Here is a 20547-nt window from a genome sequence, read left to right on the forward strand (position 1 = left end):
CATCATTCCCACTCCCTTTAGAGATACCATTTGGGTGCTACACTTCGTGGAGTTAATACTTCAGCCAACCAGCCTAATGCGGAACTATATATGTGCTTAACAAATTAGTTACTAATGTGTTTTCATCACATCTTGCTTTCAAATTTCAATATTGTTCCTCATTTCTTAGAATTCTAAAATTTAAAAGTCCTAAAAAGCTAGAATTCACTTTAAAAGTTAGCTTGTCACATTAGTCTTGAAATGGATATACATTTCTATTTTCTCTCACGAAGTTTATAGACTCAGCTAAGAAATTGAAGAGGCTTTTAAAAGAAATGCCCTTAAGTCATCTCAGAAAGGTAATTAATTACCTCTTTTTCTTAAAAATATCCAGAAGTCTACCCAGGCCTCTGCTGGTAATGGGCTGTGTTACCTCCAACCCTGAAGCAGACATAAAACTCTTCTTCTGCTGTCTCTTTGCTGTCACATTTTTCTTTCCTTGAGAAAAATTACCTTTTCCCCTCTTTGCCAAGCACTATCCGTTTTGTAATTTTAGGTCCATTTTTGTCAGTCCTCTCCTTCCAAAAGAAGACTGACCCATAGAAACAAGCATTGGTTGCTTAGTGTTGTCTAGAATTTTCTTCTCCTAAGGAGAGGTATGCATGTAGAAGTCTCCTTCTCCTAAGGAGATATATGCAGGTAGGAGAAGTCTTGTCTCTGGCCGTGTTTATGCTTTTCCCTTAGATTGAATTAGCAAATTCTGATCTAGAGATTTTTGTTATATCTGGACCTTTTCCCCAAGATATAATAAAAATCTCTAGATCAGAATTTGCTAATTCAATCTAAGGGAAAAGCAAGGCTTACCCCATAAGAATGTGCTGCCCTCCTACAAATTATCTGGTCTCAAGTTAAATGATGGCAGCTACCAGAATGGCACACTCTGAACCCCACTGCCTGCTCTGTCCAGGCCACCATAGCAGGCATTGGGAACACCACCAGGTCCAAAGGGGTCTGTAGTCAATAGCCTTACACTTAGTCAGCACCTTTAAGCTCATAAGTATCCCAAATAAGGCCATGTATGATATCTACAACAACCTTCTGAGGAAGGCAGGACAGGAAAATAGATTTCCCCCCCATATTTTACAAAAGAAAGTGACAAAGAGACAATGCCACCTTCTCAGTTTAGAAAAATGTTGTGTTGGAACCCAGCTCTCCTTGCTCCCAGTCCAGGTCCTCACTCACAGCCTCCAATCCAAATCCCGAAACACCCCATTATTCCATTGTTTGATGCACTTCTGTCTTATTAGGTTGGTGCAAAAGTAATTGCAGTTTTTGCAATTATTTTTAGCCTTTTAAACTGCAATTGCTTTTGCACCAACCTAATATAATCCTTTCATTGCAGATATAGTGCCAGAGCACAGATGCTAGGTGCTTTTCAACTCAGAAGTTTCTTTTATTAGTGTCTGGTGTAAAAAACAACATAATGATTAGACATTTACACCCCTCACAAAGTGATAACCCCCCCAATCTACTGCCCCTCTGACATCGTGTATAGCTGTTACAATACCATTGACTCTATATATTCCCTCTGCTGTACTCCACATCCCATGAAATGTAAATATATATGGGTATATATATATATATATATATATATATATACATATACATATATGTATATATATATATATATATATTATCGTTGACATTCAATATTATTCAGTTTCAGGTGTACAGCACATTGGTCAGGCATCTGCACAGCCTATGAAGTGATCCCCCTAATAAGTCCAGTGCCCATCTGGCACCCTACATAATCTTTACAACATTATTGATTATACATTTAAAAAAAACAAAAGAACATTTCCATGTGCTGAGCTGTTAAGTGCGTTAAATTCCCTTCTCTGGGAAAGTGAGTGTGACATAATTGAACTTACCGATGACACTGGCAACCTTCATTGCTGATCAACAGTAGGCAAAGTCGAAGAACATGGTTTCAGGGAAATTATCAATTAAATGGCAAAATCTGAAACTCTCTAGTGAGGAGAGCCTGTCATGACAAGTGAAGCAGTATGCTGAGATACCGTGGAGTGAGTTTCTGAGTTTCCAACTGCCTGAGTCCCAGATGCCATCTTCTCTCCTGAGCTAATCGAAAAGCAGATTTTTTTAGCATGACCACTGTTATTTCTCACTACTGCTGCAAGTGCGTCTAAGAACGTCGTTAACAAGGAACATTATCGCAAGACTGCTGCCACCTGCAGAATCCCCAGGATGGTTAATAAGTGTTTTTGTCTGCCTCGGCATTTGTCCCTGCCAATGCGCTATCAACAAGGGAAATGCACTCCAGGGTGAGCAAACTCATCAGAGTTTGCGGGATGACAGTGATTTGATTTTTAGAATAAATGAGATTATCATTCATACTAGCAATAAGAAAGTAAGCATTTACTGTGTATCGAGTATATACAGGGCTCTGGCCTAGGCTTGGGAGGAACAAGGTACAAGATACAGACACAGATTTTTACTTAAAGGAACTGATGGTATAGCTGGAAATATAAGACATGCATCTAAAAATGGAAATTACAGTTGCAATATGGTACCTTTAAATCCAAAATGAGTAATGTGGACATAAGTGTTATGGGAGTTCATGTGCTAGAGTAGTAGAGAGGACTGAGGAAGCCAGGGGAGCCCAATAGCTCTGGGCTGCGAAACTTACTGACTACATTTATTTCTAATTCAGCCCTCATCATCACCATACAAAACAAAATACTGTTATTTCCTGCATTCCTGCCCCATTTTACAGATAAAGAAAGTGAGGGGTAGGGTTAAGTAACTTGTTTACGTCACACATCTGGTATTCAGCTGGTTAACACCTGGTAGCTGTTAACCATGATCCTAAAGGAGGAAACCACCATCCTTCTCTAAACATGAAGGTGATTGGGAAAGGGGCTCTGTTAGGGAGAAAGACCAGTGTAACTAGTAGACTCTCGTTGGAGTTAATCATGAAGGACTGCAGAAGCCACTCAGGCCGGTGGTTGGCTTTACTAGTCCACCTCCAGGTGGCAGGGGGGACTCCACAAGAGACATAGCACTGAGAGAGGAACCCTGAGGTGACAACACCAATAAATCAAGCAGGTAGCACCCTCCAGTACACATGTTGACAAGCAGGCTGGAGGTTATGGAGAGAATGCTGGATCTTGGGCAGTGCAAGGCAAACATCTTAACAGACACTGATATACCAAGAGAGCGACTTTTACACGGAGCATGGCATGAATTACAGAGTAACAGATTTAACAAGAGCAGGACAGGGTGGGATGGGACCCTGGAGTCACTCAACCCCAGGATAGGGTAAGCACTGTGGAGACAGAATCAGTGGCAGCTGACAAAAGGAAAGTCAGCGTAGCAAACAGAACTTGGTATCCAGAAGTATAGCATGGCCTTTTTAGCATAAAAATGCATCAAGCCACCACTGGGTGGGGAAGGGTGCTGAATTCATCATCCAAGTCAGATGCACTCTAAAGGCCATATGAAGCAGGGAACCAGGGTCCAGAGATAAGGCTCAAGGACAGAGCCTGAGCGGCAGCAAAATAAACTCAATGCCGAGTTATATCTTTTCCTGACAAGAACCCTGATGACTCTTCTGTCTGGGTCAGAACTGAGCAAGAGTCTAAGACGCACTGAAGTCCACGGGTGAGGATCAAGGACCCCTAGCTGTGGTTTAACAAGGCTTCAAAACATGAAACACAAGCAGCACTTGTACTCATTTTGATTCAGTTTTTTAAAAATATTTCTTGAGTGCCTACTATGCTGTGGGCACTGATCCAAGTGGAGGTTTACAGCAGTGAACGTGACAGACAAGTCTTTGCTCCTTGGTACTCACATTGCAGAGGGATCGTAACAAAACCAATGAAGATGAGGCAAAAGAGTGTTCCAGGGAAAAGAAATGGCTTTGCACAGGTGCAGAGGCAGAAACTATCGGGTGATGAGGGTAAGGGGGATCAAATATATGGTGATGGAAGGAGAACTGATTCTGGGTGGTGATCACACAATGGGATTTATAGATGATGTAATACAGAATGGTAGACCTGAAATCTATGTAATTTTATTAACAAATGTCACCCCAATAAATTGAAAAAAAATTTTTTCAAAAAAAGAAACTATCGTGTATTATTTGAAAGAGAAATGATTTAGTCTGGTTGTAGCAAAATGTTTATGGAAGCAATCTAGGGACTTCAGTCACATGCTGTATCCAAAATCACCAAAGTGCTGTGTCTTTGGTCTGGAAGAGCCTGTGGACCATCTGCCCCATTCATCTTTCTAGACTGCAGAGGAGAGCTCTAGGCCCAGAGAAGCGGAGTGAGTGAAAGGAAGCATGAAGCACACAAGTCTCAGGGAGGTTAGGTCCTGTCGCAGTTACTTGGACAGGAACTCTCAGAATCATCAGTTCACTGGATCTGGCGTGGTTTACCGAAATGCCAGTGGCTCAGGATTCAGTCAGGAAGGCTGGGTCTGGGCCCTCCTATCTCACCCTTATTCTCCACCTTGAACAAGTCCCAGGTCTTGACAGGGTTGAGGCTGATGTTCTCAGACGCCCCTTCCAATTCTGAAGTCTTTTTGTGCTTTAAAGAATCCCTGCCTGGTAACCAGTAGTGAGCATTCAGTGACATCAGAGAAGTGGGGAAGTGGGGGCAGCAGCAGGCAAGCAGCCAGCAGGATCCAGGTTCTGGTTCTGATCCTGGGCTCGGTTGTGGCCTTGAATAAGTCACACAATGCCTCAGTGCCCTCATTTGTAAAGTGTGGGGTTGCCAAGCCACCTTTTGGTCCTAGGATTCTTTGAGCTTAGAAGTTCAGTTTGTTTTGACAGTGAAAAAAGACAAATACACAACAGATGCACTGTTTTAAAAAAGGATACCAGCTTTCGATAAAAACATCTTAAGACAAAAAGTGCTAATTACCTGCTCCTTTACACCTCATCTTCCCCACCATAGCTTGTAATTTTGCCATCCGTGGTGGTGTCAAGCTTGAGTTTCAATGTCTGCTTTCAATGTTCACACAGCGGTTAAGTGGATGCTTTTTTAAGTGAAATGCAAAGGCATCTAGAAAGAAGACAAAAGTCAAATTATTCCATTTATTTTTCACAAATTAAACTCAGTGCAATGTATACACAGGATTCGGATGTATCAGGGATCCTCAGGGTGTTCCCCACATGGCTCTATAAATGCCATCAGCGCTCAGCAAGCTGTATAGCGCATAATGAATGTGCTTCTTCCAACAGTACCATGAACTGTTTCTGAACCAAAGGTTGTCAAGATTTTCTTTTTCCTTTATTCTCAGTGGGGGGAAAAAAAGACTGGAAAGGAGACTTGTAATCAGAGGAAAAAGTGACAGAATGTTGGCTAATTTGCCTCCCTAATGCCTCTTGGAATTTCCCCCCTATTGTTTGTTGTATTAGCCCAGTTTTTCTAATCATAGCTAAAATCATGGTAAGAACTCAAGTTAAATCTTGCAGCTATAAAAATATATTTTCTTTATTTAAGGAAAGACAAAGACCCAAATGTACAAACAAAAGATAGAAAATATAATAAGCACACTTTTATAGACGTTTGGCCCACATTTCTTCGCACTGCACTTAAATTATTGCAGTGCAACCTCTGGAGTGCACAGGTGACAGACGCTAGCATATATCCAGCTCTGACTGTGCCAGGAACTGTGCTAAGTGATTTACATGTAGTATCTCATCCAATCCTCCCAACAACCAAATCTGGGAAGCAGTAAAATGTCTGTCTTCTCCCAGCCAGCCTATGTCTCCTGCTTTTGCTGTTTTGATAAGTGGTACCATCACTCCACCTGCTACCTAGGCCTGAGAACTCCATCATTCTTCCCAAGTGCATGGCGTCATATCAAAAGAGACCAGAGGGACTGAACCTCTTGGATAATGTCTCATATGTCTTTTCACTTCCCTTCTGTTGCTCACACAGTACCCATCTTCTCCACTCACCTCTTCTCTTTATCAGAGTGTTTCTGGTGCACAGAAGTAGGATTTCTGGGTGGGAATTGTCAACCGTTCTCAGGAATTATTTTTGCTTTCCTGTTCCCGAATCCTGAGATATAAACTGTTTTCTGTTCTCCACGATGAATCGTTTCCACAAAGCGATAGCCAATACTACCAACCTCCTGGATTCAAGGAGCCAATTTTGCCGATTTCCTGACCAACTTTTCTCGGGAGTTGGGAATGGGAAAGCAAAAAAAATTCATGAGAACAGGCGGGAATCCCCACCTGGAAACCCTACACAGAAGCTTAGCCCAAAACCCCCTCCTCACTGCTCACTTTCTCTCTATGCTCTTTACCTGCCCCCTCCATACACACACCTGTTTTCTGATGGACCTGATGATCTCCACCAGTTAAGGTCCATCCACCTGCCCCCCTCCCAGCAAGCACTGACTGGATTATGCAATTGTGATTTTTACCTATGCACACTCTGGGTTAGCTCTTCAGTCTTGTCTTTCGAAATAAGGTAGAATTTCTTGAGAATAGAAACATCATTTCTTTAGACCCTAGTCCAGGGGTCCATGTAAGCAACTCAGGAACAACCAAATAAGTCATGTATGGGGGATATAGTAAATTCTGCAATATTAATAATATTAACACTTACATAGTGTTTACTACGGGCCAGACACTCTTCAAGGTACTTTAGTTATGTATATTAACAACAATCATAAGAAGTAGTTAATGTTATAGCCACATTTTACTGGTGAGAGAACTAAAGCACAGAGAAGTTAGGTGACTTTCCCAAGGTCACAAAGTTGGTAGACAGTGGGGTCAAGATTTGAACCAGGCTACCTCATTCCAACATCTGTGTTCTTAAGCAACCAAAGAAAGACTATTTGGATTATCTACCTCCAAAGACACCAGTATATTTTCTATTTCCTTCCATTACATTTTCAACATCTGATCAAATAAGAAAACATTAGCCAGATAGTCACAAACACACAAGCTGTCTCTCATTTCCTTGTCATCAGAATTTTAACTCTTCATGAGTGAAAGGAGAGTTAGAGTTGGAATTTATCCTGATATATTTGAGCACTTCTCCATTTGACTAATTTGCTTTTATCTGGTTTGAACCCAAGAGAAGTGCCCAGTGAACAGGCAGAAGGGCGCTTACACCTTTGAGAAAGCAGATACTTCTTGTGTAGCACCGCTTCGGGCCTATCAAGACTTGGCAAGTGTCTGAAATTTCACCACCAGTAAGGTTTTGATGTCTGCTATAAGCAAAATTCCCACAGAAAAAGAAGCACCTCACCTGTTGCAGAAGTCATTTCAATAAAGAGCTAAGATTTCATTTCAATTAGGAGGAGGAGAAAGGCCGGCATTGAGTGCCTAATGTACCTAGAGATGCAGCTGGGCATGGTAAAACAAAAGTATTTTAGAATGCCTGAATTCTATTTCTAACCTCTTACTCAATTGGAGAAACTATGGGCAGCCACGAAGCCCTGGGGACCTCAGTGTCAGCTATGCAAGGAAACGTTAGAATGAATGAGTTAGAGGACACATCCCACTGGCCTGTGTGCTCCCTGAGGGAGAGACCACGTATGTGCTGAGGCAACTCTAAATCCCAACGCTGTGCCTTCAGGGAGTAAATGAACCATTAGTGTTAACTTAGAGCTGTGATAATGGCCTCTTCTAGAGCTCCAGGCCTTTCCATTTAAGTGCCTTTTAGACATTTTTATCCAGATATCTCATTTTCATTTAAAACCTATAATGTCTAAGACCCAAATCACTACCTTCGTCCGGACACCAAAGCCTTCTCCTGCCATCCTTATCAGGATCCTTGGCTTAAAATAACCAATATTTCTGATATGTTCCAATTCTAGGGCCCTAAGTTATCAGCATCTCCTTTGCTTCTCTTTTTCAGCAGTTCTAAATCCTATTCTTTCCTTAGATTGTCTCAGCTCTCTGCTCTTCTTTATATCTCCTCTGCCAACACTCTGAATTACTCTTTTTACCTCTCAGTGGCAGGTCTTGCCCTCTGGCTTTCCCTCTTCTAAACAAGTCAGCCACATTTAACTTTCTGACACATACTTCAAGAACATTATTGGCTTCCTCAAAAACTTTCACCTCTTCACCACAATGCATATAAATGTGTGATTCTATTCCACATAGTGGCAGGTACAAACACTGTCTGCACCAACCAGCATCCAATTAACACACACAAAACACAACAGTCATTTGAGCTAGTAAAATATCATATAAAGAATTGTTAGCTACCGTGTTTCCCCGAAAATAAGACCTAGCCGCACAATCAACTCTAATGTGTCTTTTGGAGCAAAAATTAATATGAGACCTGGTCTTATAGTAAAATAAGACCAGGTATTATATTATATTATATTATATTATATTATATTATATTATATTATATTATATTATACCCAGTATTATATTGTATCATATATCATATCATATCATATCATTTTTGCTCCAAAAGACGCATTAGAGTTGATTGTCCGGTTAGGCCTTATTTTCGGGGAAACACGGTAGGTAAAGGTGGTTAACTACTAAAAGGTGTAAAAGAGAACTCAAGTTACAAGGTACTAACTTCAGAAAGCAGCTACTATCCTTAGGGCTGAGGGAAGGTAAATAAGGAAGGAACTAAGAGACTTAGAGCAAAGGGCCTCTAATCATACCTAGTAATCAATATCATTATATCTATTATTCTGTCCTATAGAATACTCATATATACATCTCTCATAGCTTGATCCATTATATCTATGAGTATAATAATTCCATTTAATTTTATGTACAATATGTAAACAACTATAATTATATGACAAACATAAGTATATATACAATTCTGTATGTTCCTTGAACATCATCAACGTGTTACTTTGTTTTCTTCTGGTATAGGCATTGTTATTGAAAAGCCTAATGACAGTCTACTCTTCTTTCCCTTGTATTACTTGGATATTTGTTTTGGGTCAGTTTTCCCAGGTATACAATGTGCTCTTTCTATATATAATTTCAAAATGTTTTACTTTATGAATGTTTTCTTGAATTGTGAAATAATGATTAGGTACTCCTAACTTGTTATGATTTCTTTTTCATGGATGCCTATATATTATTTATACCTCTGTCAGATCTTCGCTGCCTGTCTTCTGTATTTATCACACTCTTGCCAATACTTTTCATCTCTTTCTTCATTTCTTTTCTTTTCCTTTCAATTTTTTGTTGTGGTAAAATACACATAGCATAAAATGTACCATCTTAACCATTTTAAGTGTACAGTTCAGTGGTATTAAGTACATTCACATTGTTGTGCAACCATCACCACCATCCCTCTCCAGAACTCTTTTTATGTTGCAAAACTGAAATTCTATACGCATCAAACAATAACTCCTCAGGGACACCCCCAGCCAAACCCCTCCTCTCATCTATTGTTTATTGTAAAGCATTACCTATTTGCTCTTGTGTGAATCTTCTAGTTAGTCTAAATTTCTGAAATGATTTTTTTCTTTTTTTATGTCCAATTTTTTCTTGAATTTTACCACTTGGTTATTGAGTTTTCTTCATTGTGAATTATCTTTCATATCTTCCGTCTTTCTTACCTTATTTTGAAATATTAAGCTACATTTTTCATTTTTGTAAAAATATCGTTCTGACATGTCTTCATTACTGTAGAGATTCTACTCCTTATTCTTTCTTTTTTCATCCTGTAATAAATTTGAATGTCATTTGAACTCTGTCCTTTTCTGTTCATCCTGTTTACGTAGAATTAGATTATCTGAACTTTTATAAAGGAGGCTTGGCTTCTAATAGTTTTTATAATTTAACATCTCTAGGCCACCCTTTTCTGGTTGTTTTTGTAGAGTATTCAACGTGAACACTTAAATTCTAAAATGTTCAGGCTCTTTTCTCCCTGACCACTTTGACCTAGATTTTATATGTCTTTTTTGTCTCTGTTGTCACTGACCTGTTTAATTTAGATTCTTAGCAATTGATTCTTGGTTTGGACTGTCGTCCCAGCTTTGTCCTGGGAGGGACCTTTGTTTGGTAGCTTTGAGATTGAAGGGCTCTCATTCTTCCAGCCCCTTCCGTCTTCCCACAGACTGTGTCTCACCACAGATACTTGTAGATCATGAAATCCCCTCCCAATTTCAGTTGCTGTTCTCAACTTGGCTCGCGAAGTTTTCCAGATAAATGCGTATTTGTTATTTTGAAGTCATCAGGTTTGGCAGATACCCCATTGCTTCTCTCTGCCTCCTCTTGGACAGATGCTATTCCCCAGGAGGTCTTGTAGCTGTTGGTGATTTGTCATTATTTGCTCATAATTGGCAGTTTGTGGGAATACCCAGTCACATAGTTTTGTGAAGATTGTTTGTGGCTCATCATTTTTCTATCTTAACTATCCTATGTATTTTATAGGGGAATTTTGGGAGATTTCACTGCCTTCTTCATAGAATCCTCAGAGCGTATCTCTAAGTTTCTAGCTAAGTAAACCTATACATAGGAAGGGTTTAATAACTATTTGAATAGACAACTTTAAAAGATTGAGGTATCATTTATTTCACATACTTTATAATATTAGAGCAAGAAGTGTCAAAATTGTAAAAGAAGTGAAGTTTATTTTTTCGTATCAACTCACCACCTTTTCTAATAGCTCCTTATTCTGTACTTCTGATGTTTTTCTTTCCCCTTGTCTTTTTCTTCTTCTTTCTAAGGTACATTCCCCTCCTGCCCTACCTACCTATTTATATACATTGTAGCATTCATGTTGCTAATATTTGCTTAAGATATTTTCTTCTAAGTTTTTGAGTTAGATTTTCCTTTCTGAAACTGTCCTCATTAGGTTTGATATCAAGATTATGCTAACTAAACTCTTATGATGATTTGCCAGGTGTTCCCTCTTTCTCTATGCTCTAGAATAGTTTGCGTAAGATTGGAATTACTCATTCTTTGAATATTTGCTGAATTCAATATTCTTTGAACACATTGTTAAACATTCTGTGCCTATTTGAGTAGGAAGACTTTTAACTACAAAATCAATTAATCTATTAGATATAAGACTATTAACATTTTCTTTTTCTTCTTTAGTAAATTATATTTTTAAAGGAATTTGTCCAATGCTGTTATAAACTCAATGCTGTTTATAATATCTTATTATTATTTTGTTCTGCTGGTTCTATTGACATGTTCTTTTTATTTCTAATTTATGCCTCTCCTTGTTTATTTTCTTGAATTCACTGGAGGTTTATCAAATGTACTCTTTTCAGATAATCACTTTTGCCCCGCTGGGCCTCTTAATAGCATGTTAGTGTCCTATTTCATTAAATTAATATTCTTATTATTTTTTTCTTTCTACTTTCTCCGGGTTAAGTTTGTTTTTTTTCTTAACGTTTACATATAAATCATTACTTTATTGATTTCCATCCTTTCTTATCTGATACAAGTATTTAAGACTGAAAACTTTTCCCTGAGCACTGCCTTAGCTGTATCCAACAAGTTTTAACAAAAGACTTTACATTTTCATTTAGTTCTAAATATTTCCTGATTTGTTATGTCTTTTGACCCATAAGTTATTTAGAACTGTGTTTCTTAAATTTCAAACATATAGACTTTTTCTCTTTGTTACTGAATTCTAACATAGTTGTAATGTAGTCAGGGAATCTACTCTCTATGATAACAGTTCTTTGAAATTTGCTGAGATTTGCTTCATGGCCCAGTATGGACCAACTCATATAAATGTTTCATGGGTCCTTGAAAGGAGTGAAATGTATATTCTGCAGCTGTTGGTGTAATATTCTCCTTATGTCCTTTAGATAAAGCTTGTTAATTGTGTTGTTGAAATATTTTATATCCTCATTCAGTTTTTTTGTCTGCATAAAATCGCTCTGAAAGGATACACAGGAGACCAGTAACATTGGTTGCTTTGAGGAAAGGAATTAGGTAGCCATGGGGGTATGCAAATGGAGCCTCCCAGAGCTACATACATTGCAGATAATGCTGTACCCCCCAACTTAGGCCGGGGCCCTGCCATCAGATAGACTGCTGAGAAGACCCCCAGACTCCCTTCTGGTCCTGGAAAGACCCCCAACGCCCAACACACAACACTCCCAGTCTCACTACAACAGTCTGCTCAAACTACTAATCTTATGACGGAAGCTAAAATTGGAAGTGATGGTACATTTTCTCCTAAGAGATCATCAGGAGTAAACCAACCCATCCTTACATCCTTGTTTATCTCAGTCACCTTGAGCAGTTCAAGATGCCAGGTTGTCCTCATTATTTGTCTATCTTTTTCATAAATTCTGCATGTCCCCTCAATTGACCCAGACCCACATATTTACCCACCCAGGAAACTTTCACTGTGCCCTTAGGAATTCAGCTATACATCAGCAAAATTGCTGACATCCTCAGTCTCTTCTCAGAATGTTCCAGCACCTTCTTGCTTTGACTGCAACCTGCCACCCAGCTGTGTATTCATACTGCACAAGTGGTGCCTATTTGTCTTCTCACACCCCTATGCCCGCAGAATCTGGAGTAGAGTAAGTGTCCTCATTATTGCTTCCAGATCATTGCACTTCAAGTATGGTCTGCAGATCACCAACAGCCAAGGCACCCGGGAGTTAGAAACACGGAATGTCAAATCCCACCTGAGAGCTACTGAATCAGAATCTGCATTTTTTTTTCTTGGCAGGTTTTTTTTTTTAATTAAAATTTATTGGGGTGATAATGGTTAGTAAAATTACTAACCATTGTACTAACCAAGTGTACAATTCTGTAACACATCATCTATATATCATGTTGTGTGTTCATCACCAAGTCAGTTCTCCTTCCATCACCATATATTTGACCCTGTTTACCCTCTTCTATCACCTCCCTCCCCCCTCACCCTCTGGTAACCACTAAACTATGTTTGTGTTTATGAGTTTTTGTTTATCAGAATCTGCCTTTTAACAAGAGATTTCAGAGTCTTGTGCTTACATCATAACCTCATTTTCAAGCAAACCACTCAAAGTGAGGATAAAGTCTGAAGCCTACAAAGCTATGCCACACATTGCCTCCAATAATCTCTATAACCAATGCTTGTATCTCCCACTTCTTTCCTTGGCTCCACTCAGGCTCTCCTCTCTTTCATTGTTCCTCAAGCACATCACCATGTTCCTGCTCAGGGCTTTTGTATTTACTGTCCCTACTACCTAGAATGTTCTTCCACCAGATAACCTCCCAGCTCATTTTGATACTGCATTCAGGGCTCTACTCAAACCCATTTCTCAGAAAGCCATCCTTGATCTCCCTGCATAAATACAGAATTTGCTGGCCTCCCCATAACTATTGCCTGCTTTCTTGTCTTTAAAGAACTTTCATGTAGTCTATCCTATTCTATTCTATACTTCGTATTATTCAACTATTTGTTTTATTTTTATTGTCAATCTCTTCAACTAATGCTCTATCTCTCTGTCTCTCTGTCTCTCTGTCTCTCTGTCTCTCTGTCTCTCTCTCTCTCACACACACACACACACACACACACACACACACACAGAATGTCAGCAGGGACTTTCCCTGTTTTGTTCACTGTTGTGTCTCCAGCTTGGGAAACAGCACCTGCATATTACAGATGTTCAATAAAGTGTTTTCTAAGAAAGTAACAAATGAGAAGCAGGAATGGGGAGAACATTTTTTATTCTGTAACCTTTTATTACCTTTCAAATTTTGAACCATGGGATAGTATGATCTACTCAAAATAAAAATTACTTAAATGTCTTATAAAGTTGTTATAATATCTCTTGCTTCCTTCTATTCAGTCTCAGAGGAAGACATGTCCTGCCTCTGGTTGAAAGACAACTCATCTAAATAGAATGTTTATCCCACTCTCTCTTAAATTTGCATGAACTTGGCTCCAGCAGTATTTCCTCTTTCCTTTATTTCCACTGACTACCATCATTAGCCTTTAAACATGCTCTGCACGCTCCTTCAGAGAAAACAAACTTCCTGAAGTATCCTTCTCCATTCATGCTTGTCCAAGTTTCTTATAAGAGTTGGTTACACTTAACTCCTATCCCCTTCTCGATTTACTGCAATGCAGCTCTTGTTTCCACTAACCCACTCAAGTTTTAAACTAGCCCAGTATTATCTCCTAATGGTTAGATACAACGTCTGGTTTTAACCTCACTGGACTTTCTGGTGGTCTTCACGGCTTCTATGACATCATGCTGCCTTAAGGTCCTCCTACACCTTGACCTTTATTTTTATCCTTTTTACGAACTCTCTTAAGATTGTTGAGATTCTCCAGGATTCTCTCTCCAGGCTACTCTTTGATAGATGTTCCTTGATGGTCACACTCATTTTATAGTTTCTACCTGCATGTTGATGACCTCCAAATCTCTAATTCTGTCACAGACCTCTCCCTCACATTTCTTTCTCATAAGGAAATAAAGACATAGAATACTATCCAGACTCCTTAGTTAGCATGGCATACGAGGTTCTCTTTGGAATGGGATATGGACCCTGCTTGTCTCTCCAGCCACATAGCTTCTTCTTATTCCAGCAACTACCAAACACACTGTGCTGTTTCTAGCCCCATGCTTTTCTCCGGAGGGCCTGTATACTTCTAACTCTCATGTACCCCACTGCATCTTTTTTTTGGACTGACTAAGCATTCGGATCTCTGAAGACTACTCTTTGTGCCTTCTTATATTCACTATACTCTGTACACACATCTCTCAAAGTATTGACTATCTTGTGCTGCTCTTCATCATGAGATTACTGAAGGCAGATGTTGGGTCTTATTTATCTTGGAATCCCCAGCACCAAACACAGAGCCTGCCATATTAAAAGCTCTCAACAAACAGGTGTTTAATTGATCTGGTAATTGCATTGACTATATTAGGCTCTGAGAAAAACTGAGGTAACATGACATGGTTTCCCCCTATTCTTTTTCAGGAATAAAACCACTGCCGTTAAAGCCCTTGCAGATATTTTCACATGTGAGTCCATCTGTTTTACGAGGATATTCAGAAGTTGTTTGCTTATGAGCAAATCTGGCTGTAACAGAGCATTAGAGCATGATCAGGGGTAGCCCGAGTTTGGCCTTCTTTAGAGATGATGGACAACTCTGGTTATGGCTTCTGTTCCTAAGGGAGGGCTCCTTTGGTGCTGCACCACAGTGCTATAGGAATGTACTTGTGTAAGAACTGAATGTGCAGTCTTTCCCCCTTAGCATGAAAATAGCTGGTCCTTCAAGGAAAGATAGTCTGAGCTCATTCATGAAAATGAAATTCTTCAGAATATCCTAAGAGTACTACTTAAATAGCTTCTATTTAAAATGATTGGAAAGAACCTACAATGACAGATAAGATAAATTTTATCCAAATTTTCCTAGTGCTATTCCCTGTATATTTTGGAGAATATAAAATAAATAAATGTGTGGCTTACTGTGTTTTCTAAAGACATATTGAAGACACATATTTCTTTACCATGATTTCTCTGTTTGTTTGTTTTTTTACTTATCAGTTACACAATTTAAAATTACTGTTCTAAGAAGTGGTTTCACATAAAAAAGGAAGCCTTAAACCAGAAACAAAACCTTCATAATGTCTCTTTAAATTTTTGTAAAGTCCCCACCCGCAACTCGAAGTTAGTGGATTGAGGGTTTAAAATTAATACCCATGCTTAAAGAGATCTCTGATTACCTAACACAATTTCTTTATTACTTTTAGCAACTTATTTAAATTCTTAAAATACCAGCATTATTAAAAGCATCTCAAGTATTTTCTCATCTTGCTTTTTTTCTAGTACAATTACATAAACTTGAAAGCACAAAATAGCTAATATACCTTTGACCCTTATTTCTTAGGATTAGAATATTTTAATTCCTAGGAAGCAAATACCCTTTAAATATATACACCTTGTTCATAGTCAGTAATGTTACCTAACTTCAAAGGTTATTAGTAGGGAGGAACATGTTATAATGTTTCCTTTTTAAATAAAAACAAAAAAGGCATTACATTCTAACTTCATAGCTTGTTGTCATGACCACATCAAATATGAAAGTACTAAAAGCTAAACAATCTACAACTATTGTTTTTGGTAATAGAGAATGACAAAATCTGTTCAGATAAAACCTATCCTCATCTCATGAGAGTATGCCCTTTTCCAGTAGATATTTCAGAACATAAATTACTATGTATGCAGAGATTTTTGAGACATTGCTAATAATTCCTTAACATAAAACTAGACTCTTTCCACACTAATCATTTTTAAACCAGGGTCCATCAGTAAATTTCAAGGACTATTGTTACCTAACATTAGCAAAAAAAAAAAAAAAAATTAACTGCATTCTTCTGAGGAGAGAATCAATAGCTTCCGTTAGATTCTCATTATGACTAATAAAAGACTAAATTCCACTGAAAAAAAGTAGAGCCTGCTTATGGGTATTTCAGTCCTTTCTTTGTTTTCCTCCTGTGTCTTCTAATCAAAACATGTTGGAAACTCATTGAACTAGAAGGTACAAAACCCAGGCTCTACTTCCAGTTCTATCATTCACTATGAACCATGTGGTTTTGGGCAAATAGCATCTCTCTGAGATTTAATTTTCTTATCCTAAAAAAAAAAAAAAAACCCACAAAAAAAAGAAAAACGGAAAGCAATGCCCCAAGCTTCACCCAAAATAGGGAGAGCGTGGCCTAAGTTATCCAGAGCCAAGAGCTACCATCTGATTCTGGAGTGGAGATAGACATATCAATAAATCAAAATAACAATCTGAATATAAAGAAGGAAATTGTTTACAGGGTTAAGACATTTTGTTAATTTCACTCATCAACTGTGTATTGAAAAAAATGTCAAACCAGGGAAGAAAAATGTGATTTATTTTGTCATTGCTGAGGAGAGACCCAGCCTGGTTGCCAACCATGGTGGCTCGAAGGGACAGCAATGGAAGACTGCCCTTGGATAAAGTCCTTTCTGTCAGCTACTTACTGACAGTCTTTATAAGGTACATTTTTCTAGAATTGCATTAAATTTAATTTCTATTATGAATGAAAGTAAGGTTGTTGTTTAAAAATTGTCACTCCATCTGCCCTCTAAAATTACTCCATTTTATTGTCATTGTTTATTGTTTATTGTGCCATCTCAACTACACACATGTGTGGAGCACGTCAGAGCAGCAGCCCTTTTAGTGGTTAAGAATTGCAAATAAAATTACACACAAAGATCCTTGAAGTGTTTAGTTTAAATAATCTTGAACAAAATTCAATACTTTCTATCAAAGTAGTGTTTTCCCTCCATTTTCTTCTTTCTCTCTTTTTCATTCATTCTCTCAACCAAAAAAATGACACTACAAAATCAGTATGATAGCTAATATTTAATAGAACTTACCATCTGTTAACCATCGCGCTCTGCACGAATGTACTTATTATATTAACAAATTAATATACGTATTCCTTTAGTGCTCATTACAACCCTATGCTGTAGTTACTATTGATACTTCATTTTATGGAAGAGGAAACTGAGGCATAGAGTGATTAAGTCACCCTTGACATAAATGTTAAGTGATGGAAACAGAATTTAAGCTGGCTTCCAGGTCAGCCAATAAACAAGATGCAGTAGTGAAATAGGATAGAACACTGGCATTGATTCAGTTGTCAACAAGTATTTCTTGAGTGTGTAGAAAGTTCTGGATTCTGTCCTCTGGTACTGGAAATATAAAGGTAAAAAAGACACACAGTCCCTGCTATCAAGAAGCTTATAATCTTATTACTGTGCTGTCCAGTATGGTAGCCACAAGCCACCACATATCTATTTAAATTTAAATCTAAATAATTTTAATAAACAATTCAAATAAAGGATTAAATTTATTTATAATTTACATGTAAAATTTATATATACTTTATCACTTAATTTAAATAATGTAAATAAATATAAATAACTAAAATTAAATAAATTGTTAAATTCCATTTTTTCAGTCACACTTGCCATATTTTGAGTGCTTAATGGCCACATGCGATTAGTGGCTACCTTATTGGACAGCACAGACTAGAACATTTCATCACTGTAGAAAGTTCTACTGGACAGTGCTGGTTGTGTTTGGCTGGGACTCAAGAGGACAAGTAAAAAGGGAAATTTTAGGGAAATTGAATAGCCTTGTATAAGTGCTCCATATAATGACAGGGTGAATTGGGAGCACAGAAAGGGGGACCTGACTCAGGCCACAGGGTCTAGAACTGCTTTCCGTTATAGGTGACATGTAAGACAAGATCCAGAAGGTTAAGTGAAAATTAAACAGGCAAAGAGAAAAAAAATGGGATATTTGAGGCAGAGGGAAGATGTTTCTTAGATATTTTCTAGCATGACTTTTCCAGATCAAACATCTGATACTAAAGTTCCATCCTAAAAGAACCTGGAATATTAAGCCTAAATAACGCGGGAGGCCATGATGGAAATGGGCCGTGGGATGGAGACAGGACACGCCCATCCTCATCCTGAGGCTTTATACCCTGTTCTGCAGTGATGCCGAGCTGTATTACCCAGGGCAAGGTCAACTGGGACTTTCATCCTTTGGCCCCTTTAATCAGAGATTTTCAACTATCATTTCTAATTGCATAAATGTGAAATGTTCCAGGCTTTGACTCAGTCCTTTTAAGCTACGTTCTCTTTGTTTTGCTTTAGTTCTGCTTCTTAAAATGAAAAGAATGTCAGGAAACAGTGGCAATTATGAGAATTTTAAAGGTTTCTTTGCCCACTAAGCCGAGTTCCTAAAAGCTTGATGGAGTAGATTTGTATTATTCATTATTTTCATAAGAAAAAATATTATAGCATGGTGCTTTTGCAAGAAAAATTATTTAACGTTGAAATAATCTTGTAACTTTTCTTCTACATTTCAAGGGCCTAAATCTGGCACTTTTATTAATATGGTAAAGATATTAACAAAGATTTAATAAGCTATACACAAAAAAATTCATCCTCAAAGATACCCACTTAGATTATTTATTAATTCATTGGTGAAGGGTTAAATGAATTCGCAAAGGAATTAGAACTGAATGACTTATGAAACTACGTAGGAGGATATACAAATTTTCACTTCTAGGTCATCAGTTTTCATTTTTTTGAGTTGAATAAGATTAAGAGATTTCTGACTGAAAATAAACTTTGGCATATGAGAATATTTTAACTTAAATTGGTCTATCTTTTCTTCAACCTTTATTTACCTGGAAAGCCCTATGACTTTTTTATTATTATTAGTTTCCCATGTTTTTCCTAAAAGTATAAAACGACAACAGGAGAGGAAAGGCAGGGATGAGGTCTGGGATCAAATATTTAAACTTTGCTATCTCTTGAAAATTTTTTTTCTTCATAAATAGCCTCAGTGTGTGCATATCTAGTTATTGTTTCAACCTGTTGTTCTGTAAACTGCAGGTAACCTCAGTCACAAACTCATTATTCACCTTTCACAACAGCTTCACATCGCAAAGCTTTCGAAGTACACGGCACAGTTTCCTGTTTATTATCACCTGAGATCCACACAGGGAGGCTTATGATGTAGACAGAACAATTAGCATTACTGTCATTTTAGAGAGGGGAAACTGAGTCTCAGAGAGGCTAAAATGAGGATCCAAGATCATTTGGCTGGCCCTCAAATCTAATCTTTCGGCTCCAGATTCAGTGTTCTTTTCACTCTGAGCCAATAGATTAAAAAAATAGAACAATGGCTAAATGAATTGCTGTTACTCAAGTTCAGTTTATCTATCTTAGGAACACAGGCAGGGAAGGTAGGGTCATTGGTGAGTTCTTCTCATTGCAGTTACATTATTAGTCTAGCTTGTTGTGATACATTATTGCTGCACAAATTCTCAGACCCTTTAACATAGCAATATGCACTATGTATTCCTAAGAGCAATAGATACAGCGTACGTGATTTTCCCCCAACTTTTTTTACCATGTAATTTTTTTTGAGGAAAACCTATTACGATTTATGTCACATGATTTTAAATTTCCACCAAATATGGTTTGGGAAAAGCAGCTCTAATATTGCAAGATATTGTCAACGGACTTTATAGATGACTTTGAGAGTGTGTATGCTTTTCTTCATGTTTGAAAAAGGGGGTAGAAAGAAATAGTTTCAGCTTCTGGCAGTACAGCTCTTTTTCTACAAAATAAGTGGATCTCATAAAACATAATTTTATTGAACTTCTAGACTCATAGGAAGCAAGGAAACTCTTAAAGGAGTTACCAGCTCCTCAAAACCCATGAACTAAAACGTGAGCACTGATCTATGTGCACATGTACACACACACACGTGCATGCACACACACACGGGAGAAAAGGCAGGGATGTCATAAAGAAAGATACTTACATTATTACTGCAATTAGGAGACTAAGCCTTCAGACAGAGGCAATGAGAATGAGCTGAACCTGAGGCTAAATTAACTTACAGACTGGATGAAGATGCTAAAGTGATCCCAGGTAGCATATCTTGTTATTTAGCAGAAGCAAACAAAATCATCTAAGGAGATACACATCTTCAGTGTAAGTCCTATCTTTAGCTCAAATCAGGATCACCCAACATAAGGAAACAAATGACCGTGAGT

This window comes from Rhinolophus hipposideros, assembly GCF_964194185.1.
Source record: "Rhinolophus hipposideros genome assembly, chromosome: 3".
Taxonomy (NCBI): Eukaryota; Metazoa; Chordata; class Mammalia; order Chiroptera; family Rhinolophidae; genus Rhinolophus; species Rhinolophus hipposideros.